Here is a 12786-nt window from a genome sequence, read left to right as displayed (position 1 = left end):
GTTCGGTGATGACAGCTTCCTGCCACAGGCGATGGAGGAATATGAAGCCTGGGGGGCAGCCTTGGCTGCCGTGACCATGAGGTGCTGGGGTTCAGGATCCTGAGGGAAACAAGACCTATAGCAGGCTTACAACCCCAGGCTTCAGGAGAACAGACTTTGGCCTGTTCAGGGACCTGCTTAGAAGAATCCCATGGGATATGGCCCTGAAGACAAGAAGGGTCCAGGAGAGCTAGCTGATTTTCAAGGATTACCTCCTCCAGACTCGAGAACGGTCCATCCCAAGTAACAGGAATTCAAGCAAGAGTGGTAGGAGGCCTGTGTATATGAACAAGGAGCTGCTGGCAAAACTCATACATGAAAAAGAAGCATATGAGAGGTAGCAGCAAGGACAGATGATACAGGAAGAATAAATATAGAGACACTTTGAGCATCCACGGACAGGGTTAGGAAAGCCAAAGTCCACCTGGAGCTGAATCTGAAGAAGGACATGAATGGCAGCAAGAAGGGCTTCTACACGTGTATCAGCAGCAAGAGGAACACTATAAAAAATGTGGGCCCTCTACTGAAAAGGACAGTGGTGACAAAGGATGTGGTGAAAGATGAGCTTTGCCTGGGTCTTTACTGGTAAGATCAGCCTTTAGCAATCCCAGCCCTTGAGACCAATGGGAAAGTCTGGAGCAAGGAAAACTTAAATCCATGGAAAAGGATCAGGTAAGGGAACATTTAAACAGATTGGACAGACCCAAGTTCATTGGACCTGACAGGACATACCCACGAGGGCTAAGGGAGCGAGGCCACTCACAATTACATTTGAAAGGTCATGGCAACTGGGGAAGTTCCTAAGGACTGGAAGAAAACCAACGTCACTCCCACTTTCAAGGTGAGTAAGAAGAAGGACCTAGGGAACTCCAGGCTAGTCAGCCTCACCTTGATCTCTGGGAAGGTGATGGAAGAAGTAACCCTGGAAATCATTTTCAAACATGTTAAGGACAATGAGGTGATTGAGAATAGTCAGCATGGATTTATGAAACTATGAAAACTATAGCTGGATGCATCATTTTCTGTATTCCATGTCATGTCACCAACTTCATCTTAACAGCCCTACACAACCATGTTCTCTCATGATCATTTTGAATACTAAGCTATAGATAATACAATAAAGATGAAAGTCTTCAATATCATCCATCTCTTTTGCAAAAGCACACACAGAACAAGGATTGAGATGCTTGTGTTTACAACAGATGATACGCATTGTCCATGGAGTGGCAAAATAGCAGCATTTTGTGACTGGCTGAAGTGTCTCTCCAAGTGTTTGCTGAATAGCAGTACAACAAAGCGCCAAAAGAGATAGCCAAGGCTTGGAGATTGAGCCTTGACCTTCTCTCCCAGCATGCTCAAGGAAGAGCAAAAGCAGGTATTGTCACTTCCATGAAGACAAAGCTCACCGCTATGAGTTCTGAAAACTCGCAGACCTTTATCCAAAGGAAGAAAGAGGCAATCTCTGGGCATCCGAGTCTTAATTAATAGTAAAGAGGCAATCTCTGGGCATCCAAGTCTTAATTAATAGTGGAATACTGCTCTTGGACAATGTTTGAACTTCATGGCAAGAATAAAATTAAAAAGCTATAAGAAACACTGCCATTAATCTTATCAGCCAGATAAAAGCTGAGCTGAAGTAGTTAAAAGCTGTATGCAAAAGACTTAAGAGTTGGTGATTATTTATCTGACTGATAAAGGCCTGTCTTATGTCTTTACTGCTACTATCAAATTGAAGGCGTTAAACAGAAAAAAAAATGAAGCAAACATCAATTTATAACACTATCACTAATAATTAAGTACTTTCTCTTCCCAATCTTAGACAATAAAGGAGGTTATTAAGCCATCTACACTGATTCTTGTACAGAATCATAACCTTTGATCCAGTCCACGTGAATTAGAATGTAGCCATAAAATTTATAAGGACTACAATTGGCTGCTGTTCCTTAGATTCAAAATACGACTATGGGGAGAAAAAAAAAAAAAAAGCTGGAGACATGAAGAATAGCGTACTTTGTGATTATTGCAGCTTTAATGGGCTTATAATTACAAAATGGGGCACTTTCGCTCCTACCCTTGTGTATCTACCTGAAAGGAGGTTGTAGTGAGGTTGGGGTCGGTCTCTTCTCCCTAGTAACAAGGGATAGGACGAGAGGAAACGGCCTCAAGCTGCACCAGGGGAGGTTTAGATTGGATATTAGGAAAAACTTCTTCACTGAAAGGGCAGTCAGGCTCTGGACCAGGCTGCCCAGGGAAGTGGTTGAGTCCCCATCCCTGGAGGTATTTAAAAGACGGGTAGATGTGGTGCTTAGGGACATGGTTTAGTGGTGGACTTGGCAGTGCTACGTTAACGGTTGGACCAGATGATCTTAAAGGTCTTTTCTAACCTAAATGATTCTATGATTCTATGATCTAACTTGAATGTATCTGAACTACCTAATGCAACGGGGGGAGTCAGTGGGAGATCCATTGACTTGCCTGTTTTAAAATAGCAGAAAACCTTTCTTTTGCTAGCTAAGGACAGAGTTTAAATAGTGGAAAAGCACAGGTGGACAGTACTAGTACAGCGTTATAGTAGAAAAACACATCTGTGCTGGGTTTGATCATGAACTGCAAAGTCTATGAAGCATTTTGTATCTTTAAGCTTACAAATAAATGCGAGTGACCACCATCAGCCAAAGGGCTGGTGGAAATACTGCCACTCTATGTAAAACACATTCTCCCAAATGTACACTGAAAAGCCCAGCTATTGCAAGGTCTGTTCCTACTGTCTGAAGAGGCTGGACACAAAAACTGAGGCAATTTTAGGAACTACGTGTTCTCTCATTTATTTCTTTCCTCTCTGGCCTGATCCCCCAGTGCCCTATGCCCTTCCGCTTATCACCTTGAGTGATATGTATAAAAGTAGACCAAGACGGAATAGAAGGTTTTTTTAAAACAAGCACAAAGGTGTAAAATGACTGGGTGGGGCCATACGGAATGCATTCTCCTAGTTTTCTTGGACTGTGCTTATCATCCTCATTCCACCTCTAGTACTCCCACTAAATCCACTAACGAACAGATTGTTTAGACCTATAGCCTTCATGTAAAGCTTCACAAGTTTAGAAATAACTTGTGAAACAAACAGAATTTTCCTTGTGTAGGTCCTAAGCTAAAAAATACACTCCAAGGGTGAGTCTTTGGGAAAAAAATAAAAACAAAAAATAAAAATCAGGACCTTGAATTCCTACACAGCTTTTAGACAGGCAAAATTACCACTTTACTCCACGCAGAAAGGCGAGATGGCTACATAAACTGTGTTGGGTTGTGTGATAAAAGCTTCTTGGCACACCCACAGAGTTACTCAGAGGGACAGTGGCAGGACGGAGAGCCTGGATAACGCCCTGCCGGGCTACTCCCAGGTCCATCACAGGAGCCATCAGCCCATCAAAGGCTCATCTCCACCAGCCCAGAGCAGCACAGGAGGGCCAGCTCTGGGACCATGTGAGTCCCTGCCAGCTCTGGGTGTGAGAGCATCTGTGTATCTCTAAGAGTAAGAGCACAGAGGGGGCAGCTATTGGGGCCTGGGGAGTCCTTGCCAGCCACGCACATGTGCACGTAATGGTCTGTACGAGCAACCCGAGTGGAGCTACAGCCTTGAGGGCTCATATGCCCAGCTGCCAGCAGCTGGGGAGACTGGGATGCAGGAGCCAGCTACTGGGCAGACTGAGTGTCAGCCCAGTTGCTGAAGGGATCCACCTTACACAGGCACATGTGTTTGTACATCTCTCTCTCTATGTATATATATTCTCACTATTGGACCTCCGTCCTGCTTAGCCAGAAAAGGGACGAGGATGAGGCTGTCACTGTTGCCTGTCTAATCTGTGTGACTTGCCATGTATATATGTAAATATGTTGTGTATATACATGTTTTATGTGTGTGTGCCTGCTGGGAATACATCTTCAGCCTTGATACTGGTTGGACCTGGGGATATGGAGCAGCAGCAGCCTCGCCTTCCCCAGGCTGTTGGATTCAGTAGGATATATTTTCCTCTAACAAACTGATCTTATCCACTGAAAAGAGCATAACAACAACATGTGAGGCACAGAGATCCTCATCTCAGAAAATGGTAACAAATTAGACCTATAAAAAAAAAAAAAGATTATTAACTGATAAGGGGTATTTTATATTTCATGTCCCTGGCCAAAAAACACTTTAGCCTCTAAAGATTTACTCCATGGACTAATGAATTCATTAGTATCTTAATGGTATCTCTTACCAACCAGCAATCTTATGTTTGTTTTCAACAAGACAATGTTTTGGGAACCCGTTATGATGATTGAGCTGTTTAATCAATTCCACATAAGACAAACACCTGGAGTACTTTGAGCAGCAGAACACTGGTCTCCTTCCCTCTCGGATATAGATAAGAGATGGCTTCTGTTTCCAGTGCAAACACACTGATGACCATGAAAACCCATGGAAATATGATCATTCTTATTCCTGCTTTTTGTGGCTTTAGTGACCTTGGGTCTGAATCTGCTACCCTCACCCCTTTTGAAATCCAAAAGCAGTAGCTAGTGACAGTGGAATCAGATAAGTTAATCAGAATGGTACCATGGTTGCTGACCCCTTTGTCATGCTTAAGCCAACTGATAAGGATGTACACCCCCCCAGAGACAAGTAATCATTAGCTAGCTTCATTTTTCCAGAGGCAATCCACTGCCAAAAACACTCGCATACACACCAAAGCTAACTCAGAATAATTTCCACAATTCATGTGACCTCAGTGCACCAATGACCTCCAGCAGCTGGTTCATCTTTTCTGGCAAAGCAGAACAAGCAGACATCAAACAAGTGCCTGTGCAGAAGAAAGGATTTACATGATACACTTCCTTCAGCAGAGGAGCCACCAAGAGAGTCCTCCCCCTCTGTATTTGCTTCATCAGTCCTGTTTAAACACATCACTAGTCTCTCAAGTGCTGAATCAAGCTAAAAATAAACAAAACAAAACAAGCAGAAGGTTGTTATTTATAACCAGAATCATTTCAGTCATCGAGTTTACAGTGCAAACCTCTCAAGCCAGAGGGGAAGCTGAAGGAGAGTAAAACACAGCGTGGTTACAGACAGAAATTACTGGGGTGGGGGGAGGAAAGAAGAGGGGGTTTAGGATGGGAGTATAAATTTATATTCCAGTTTCACTGCTGAAAACAAGGCATGAAGTAACTACCTTACTCAACTAATACAAAGTTTTGAAATGTCTCCAAGGATCCTCTACGAGGCTCTCTTCCTAACAGCTTCCGAAAGGACTTGCCCCTCTGCAGAACAGACACAGCCGCTGCGGTGCCTGAAGGAATTCCTGAGTAGCTGCTGCTTCTGACAAGGCCGACAAAGAACTCCAGCACAGGGCAGGCACTCCCTGGGAAAGCAGTAATGATAACTATTTATCTAAGCCCCAACTCTCTTCCTGCTAGTTTTGAGAGAGAAGTTCAAGTTCCCTATCCATGTCAGGATCTGCTTTTGGAAGAAACATTTCATTCTTGGCAGCTACTTTATAACATGTTTTCTCTGTATATCTTTTGTGCACTTAGATATCAACCAAATCCTACGTGAGCAGCAAGTAGGACATGACTTGTGACAGATCCTGTCGCCATTTATGCAACTAATGCTTGATTAAGATTAGATTATCCAAGCAATAGTGTTTTCCTGTCTCCTATGTACTTAAGGGTGTTGCTTCATGTTCTGAAAGTGATTGCCAGCAGTGGGAATGACCTTCCTCAACATCTTGATGTCGAGGTTACACATAAGGGCCATGAGTGCACAGCAAACCCAGGCCAATACTGCTTTTCCTTGAAATGTTTAAAATTCATAGTAAGCAAAATGAACACGTAGAGAAGTTTCTCTGATAAGTATTTCCCAGCAACCCCCTGCTTTATTTGCAGACTCACCGTAGGGCTTCACATTTCTTCTGTGTCTGATGACAGAGCTCACATTTTAATGTGAGACAGCCCTGTGTCTGTTCTTAACTACACAAGTAAAAAGACTAACCTTCATACAGCTAAAGAAATGACTCCACAATCCCAAACAGAGCAATTAAATAAGATGGACAATATAGAGAAATCGCTTTGGACTGACACTAGTTACTGGTTGGTGCTGAACATGTTCATATGTTGAAGGTTCCAGGCTACGGAGTACAGGAATGATAAAACAACCTACCAGGTTCATGTCCTTGCAGTTATACTTTAATTTTACCAGGCTATTGAAGCACAGGACTTTCAGATATGCTGTTCAGGTCTTCATAAATCAGTGGCATTTATTAGGTAGAACTGAAGATAACGTATATTCTGTGAAGAGCTCTAAGACAGTAGAGTTCATCATCCAAGCATGCAGTAAAGCTAGGAATCCACCTACCAAAACATCATCTATAGCAGATTTGTAACAACGTCAGTCACAGAATTTAGTCCAAATAGGCCTGTAGGGGCAAAGAGTTCTCCAACTGACTCTTCACGTGTGTTTGGCAGAACAACCCAGTGTGAAGGGATTCGTGCAACAGCTAACACTAAAACAGGGTGCCATAATGAAGGAACAAGGGTGTCTGGGCTGAGGATCATCAAATGAAATGAAGAAAGGTTCATCCAGTTATTTTCTGGTGATTTCTTCTTGCAAGAACTTTCCTTCCTCAGAAACATATATGCAAAATAAACAAATGTCACCAGAAAGTAGGGAAAATCAGACTCACTACATCTGTAGTAAGTTAAAGACTCGGGTCACCTGTTCAGCTATATGGACACAAACACAGAACCACTGCAATGCCATAGTGAAAAAAAAATCATAAGCATCGATTTTAAACATGAAACCAGCAACGAAATACAAACAGAAACACGTAATACAGAACTGAAAGCAAGAAAACAAGAAGTATAGTGCGAACTTCCAAACTGAACAATGAAATGGACCAGAGACAGAAGATAAAGAAGCAGTAAACCTGAAAGAAATAGGGAGGGCTTAGAAAACAATGTTATGTCAAAGCTGTGTAGCTATGGCACTATCCTAGTAAAGCAGGAGATGCAGGGTTAAATCCAAACATGCTGAAGTGGTAACGGAACTCAGGTCTAGCTTTCTCTGGGAAAGGACTTTAACCATGTTATGCCTATGCCATAAAAGTTATGACAGCAGCGGCAAAACTTCAGTATTTAGAGAAGATATTACAGATGCCTGTATCTATCAAAGATCTGTGGTTTTGTTCCTGACATGCCTTTTCAGACATGCCTGCGCTTAGCAGACCTCCGTGAGAACAGGAGCAGGCAGTTCCCTGTAGGCACCTCTGAGTAGCAATCCAAGTTTTCTCCTGGATGGTATACGGAGTTTTGAATTCTGCTCCATGAAAACCAGGTGCCCCAAACCAAAATTTTGCAATGCCTAGTCAGCTCAATCCTTAATTCGATCTAGCCCTACTAGACTGAACTCCAACGAGGACGTTTCAAATGACAGACACTGCAATCTTTCATTTGGATTGGAAAATTCTGTCCACGTTTAGTTATGAAAGGTTTTCTGAGGAGTTCTCAAAAGTCCCAGCCCTGCCTCAGAACCCGATTTCCATAAAATAAATGAAAATGAACAATTTGATCTTAGCTCTAGCCCAGTCTAGGTGTCAGAATCTCAGGTTTTCAATTAAGAGATTAGAATCTATTAATTAGCTAAAAAAAAGACCCAACCCAAAACAACCCACACCACCACAAGAAGGCAAACAAAATCAGACTTATAAAATGGTAGGCAACAGTCAAAGCAGAGCAGCAAAACTTGATCCACAGTCTGTGCAAAACTGGTAAGAATTCTTCAGTGAAGGCTGGGGAAAGAGACTCCACCCAGGCAGTGACAACACAGATTTACTGTCAAAAAAACTCCCAAGAAGGCAATCACACTATTGTTTGTCACATGCAAGGTCTTCCCAGCTTGCGACTGTACAAAACAAAAGAAACAGTTAATGCAAGTCTTTGAGAACAGTAATCCAAGTACCCGCATAGGCCAGTTATTCATACATGTACCCTTATGATCATTAATAAAATCTAAATCTTATCAACGCAACTGACTTGCAAAACCCATTCAACTGCCTGCACAAACTTAGAGCCCTATCTTCGTACCCATGGAAATACCTGACATTGTCTGTTTGTCTATAGCTTTCTCATTACCTGGGCTCATGGAAAATAACTACAAGACCTGGACTTCGCTGCTGCTTATACTTCTGAAGAGCAAAAAGCTATAGATAACTACCTATAAAATAATAGCAATGGTAGGTCTTGTAGCCATATTACGAAATACTATCAAGAAGGACTATCAAGAAATACTATCTAGCAGGACAACATTATGCTGGCTAACAGATCTATGGAAGGACACACATCAGGATAAGGAAGGCATTTAATTCATTAAAGTTAACTGGGAAATCAATAGGCTAATTTGAGCTTGAGAATTTTAGCTTCAGCATGGTCTTCTTGTGCTAAAAGTTATAGATCTACCAAATGATCAGACAGAAAAACACATGCTTTAGAAAACCAGCTCTTACGGAAAAATTATATCAGCAATGAAATAGAAGGAAAAATAGCAGTCAGCAGTTCATCAGATTCAGAAGGAAGAAAATGCTGGATCATGGGGAAATAATGAGAGATGCCAAAAGACCCTTGTGTAGAGCCATTCAGAAAAAAAGCGACTAGTACGAAGAAATGAGGGAACCCACGAAAGCTATTGAACCTTGAGTTGTGAATTAAAGCAACCCATTTCAATGTTGAAGAGAAGACGGCATAGTTAGTCGACAAGAACGAAAGACTTTCTGGCTTTCTTGCCACGTGCTAATGTTAGCGTGGGAAGAATGGACAGCTGAAGTAACACAAGCTCTTCCTAGGAATTTTGCATACTCTGATTTAATCATCAAACTGACATCTAATGTACATGCACAGATACAGCGTCACTGTAATTTCATTATTCTTTGAGATCCACTGTCCTTCCATAATTCAGTTAAAAGGTCTGACGCTACCATGTAGGACAAGGATTTGAGAAACTGTCTGGGTACCTTTAGGAAGTTGCTAGGAAAGTTACCACAATGTAAATGCTTCAGTCACTGTGCATTCAAACTGGGAACTAGGGGACAATGAGATATTAAGCCTTAATAGCTGCCTATTAAGTTTCGGCCTAATTATTTCTGTTTGCAGCCCAATCCTGTCAAGTTTACATTACTGGTAGCTGCTACTACCACACTGACCCCTAGCTTGGTAACAACTGGCATAACAAAGTTAAAGCTGAGCACACCAGCGTGGCTAGGACAGCCTGCGTAGGGGAGGGCTAACACAGAGAAAAGATGGAACAAAAAAAACCCCACCAAAATGTAGAGTGGAGGCTTGTCTTCTGCAGGGGAAAACTGCCTCAGCACACAAAAAAAAGCAGCGGGCTCCAGAGTCGTGACTTCCTTTGTAGGTCCCCAACAGGGTTGACTTTAGCAGATGATCAGCCAAACCAAGAGAGGCAGAGGAGCTCAAAGGACTCTGTGCTTCTCTAGGCAACCCGTGGGCTGCACAAGTGTCTTCGTCACATTTACAGAGGCTACAGCTACAGTCCAAATAAATAGTAGTTTAAGACAATAATGGTCTGTCTATACTATAATAATAGTCAAAGCAGATAAACACACATTCAGTTCTTCTTTCTCAAGTTACTAGCAAAAGAACAAGGGTATCGCAGCCATGTGCTAGATCTGTGCTTGAGTATTGCATGATTTTAGTGTCATGTTAAATAATAACCAACTTCCCGTCTGGTTTTGGAATATTTAAGTTCTAAAAACATTGAGCCCTTGGGGACTGACTACTATACCTATGAAGAGCTGTGTGCTAAAGATACGATTTGAACCACAGTAACGGACTAGAAACTCCAAGCAAAAGGCAATACTTGGCTGTTCAGTGCCCCAAGTCTTAAGATCTGATGGCTGAACCAACAGAGCACTTCAGTAAGCACCCAGCTCAGAAAACTGGGCTCAGTTTGTGGCAGAGGCTGACGACTTCACCATGTCCTAGGCCCTTCTGCCCAGGATCATGCTCAGCCATCTTCACTTTTTTTTTTTTTAATTGTAAGTACGTCAGCCTTTAAGCAAACTGTTACCCTACGCAGAGTTTGTACAGTACAATCAAAAAACCACATCAGCTGTGGACAGATTACTCGGGCAGAGGAAACACAGTTCAGTGATCAGAACCCAAGCCCGGAAGTAGCAGCAGGTTTTTTTCTTACTGGACTTAAGAGTTTTCCTTCACTGAAATGTGATTCTGGTTATAACCCAATATTGCCCCAGCTCCCCCCACAAATATACCTTGAAGCGTAGTGAAGCTTTTAGCACGAGACTGCTGAGTTTAAGGCCCTCGAGTCGATACAAGGGGGTATATTCTATCTGAAATGAATATGCTTTCTCAGCTACCAACAGCAGCTTTGCAGGGGTGAAACTCCCTTCTCTCCCTATACCCTTTCCCCATTCCATTTCAGAGATGTTTCACAGTACACTGCAAAACAATCAATAAAATACTTCAGTTCAGGAATACTGCTAAATGCAGAACTGGAACACCTATCATGTGTCCTGAGAAGGCTTGGAATTGCCATAAACCAAGTATTTCAAATTGTGGTGACTACCACCCGAGGAAGGCCAGTGTGAGAGTCGATCCCCAGAGAGTTAATTCAGTGCAAGTCACCTACGTGTGCTTACTTCTGACACCGTACAGCTATTACCTTAGTTTCTCCATCTCTACAGCAGCCAGTAAAATAGCATCTTACTCATGAAAATTCTGTAATATAAACCAAGACACCTGTTAACCCAGAATACATTCTATTGCACATTTAGTAGAAGGGATTTTAAAAGTCTGTCTGAAAATTTTAGCCTTCCTTTGTGAAAGCTTCGGCCAAAAAAATTCCAGTGGCCAGACCCTTGTTAAGGCTGTGAGTCATCCCCATCCAAACCAATGCTGTGCAACGGTGTTACTGTGATAGATACGAAGAATTATGAATGTACATTCTGCTGAGTCATCAGCAGAAATAATGGTGGTAATTTTTTTTATTTTTTTTGTCATTTTCTTACTACTGGAGTACCTCGAAATGCCTGCTGCAACAGCCATTTGGGTTACCTGAAATTTTGAAGCATCCTGAAAACAGCTTTCAACCATATTTCAATGTTCAGACAATTAAAAGTTCTGCCACAGCAGTATGGGCACCAGCACAGCAAATCTAAGCCTGCTTACTTTCCTGGCTGGCTTTTCCTGCTTGCTTTCACTGATCCCTCCTAAGGAATTCAAAACGTTCCCACAGTTCGCAGACCAGAAGTTGCAAAGCACTGACACAGGGAAAGCCACCACCTTATTCTTTGCCAGCGAACTGGGGTCGGGGGGCAGCAGGAGTAGTTCAATCAAGGTTTTGAGGCAGGTTTTGAAGATCTCTGGGTTGGAGCTGGTAACAGGGCGCAAAGCAGTTATTTCTCGCTGTTACAAGCCCCCTCGGACGGTCGCCCCGACCCGGAGGGCTGCGGCCGCCGGACGAGGAGAGGACCGGTCTCGCAGCCGCCCTCCCGCTTCCCCTTTCACCTTCCCTCTGCCGGCCAGCCGCGGCCCCTCCCGGGCCCCCACGGCGAGGAGCAGCGCGGCTGCCGCCCGGGAACCTCCCGGCTCTACGGACCCGCCGAGGACGGGGCGCGGACCGGCCCGGCGGCCCGGGGCGGGCGGCCAGGCGAGCCCGCGGTCGCCACAAGCGCCTTTCAACCGCTGCCGGCGCCCAGGCAGCGCCGGCGGCAGGGGCCGGCGGGCAGCGGGGGCGAAGGGAGCCGGGAAGGCACGGGGAGAGGCGGCGGCACCGTGCGAGACCCCCGGCCCGGGACGAGCGGGCTGGAGCCGCGGGCACCGGCAGGGCGCGACCCCGGCCCGGCGCTCCTCACGGCGAGGCTCGCCCCCTCGGAGGGACCCCGCCGCCGCCGGCCCCGCTCGCCGCGCTCGCCCACGCCAGCCCGGCCGCGCTCCGCTCACCTCCAGCCGCTGCCTCCTTCCAGCCCGTCGCCGAGACACCCGCGGCGCCGACCGCCTGCTCCCGCCCCTCCGCGCCCAAGGTGAGCGCAAGGGGTGCGGGCGGGCGGCGGCGGGCCGCCGGACCCGCCTCCTCGCCTGCCGCCCGCGGGCGAGCGCGGGCGCGGCTGGGACTCGTAGTCCCCCCCGCAGCCCCCGCCGGGCGCGCGTCCGCCGCGGCCTACACGTCCCAGAATGCCGCGGGGCAGGGGCGACCCGCCGGGGCGCCGCCGCGGGCTGCCGCGGGGCGCGGGCGCAGGGCGTGAGTGTCACTTTCCGCGGATTCCAGCAGCGGTGTGTACGTGGGGCGCGCGGGGCGGGCAGCGCCGGGACACGCAGGGCGCGGCCCGGCTGCGCGGGGGCCGTGCTGGGGTGGGCGCGGGGTCTGTCCGCGGCGGCCCGGCTGGGCCCTGCCGGGGAGGTGGGGCTTTCAGCATTTACCGCCTCAAGTGGGTTTGAAAAGGCAGACATCGATGCTCTGTCCTTTGAGAGATTTAGTACGTAGAATCATAGGATCATAGACCCGTTTAGGTTGGAAAAGACCCTTAAGATCATCCAGTCCAACCGTTAACCCAGCACGGCCAAGGCCAGCACTAAACCATGTCCCTAAGCACCACATCTACCCTTCTTTTAAATACCTCCAGGGATGGGGACTCAACCACTTCCCTGGGCAGCCTGTTCCAGTGCCTGACTGCCCTTCCA

Source organism: Platalea leucorodia (genome assembly GCF_965183815.1).
Source record: "Platalea leucorodia genome assembly, chromosome: 4".
Taxonomy (NCBI): domain Eukaryota; kingdom Metazoa; phylum Chordata; class Aves; order Pelecaniformes; family Threskiornithidae; genus Platalea; species Platalea leucorodia.
The sequence above is the reverse complement of the archived record's forward strand: the minus strand, read 5'-3'. Positions refer to the sequence as shown.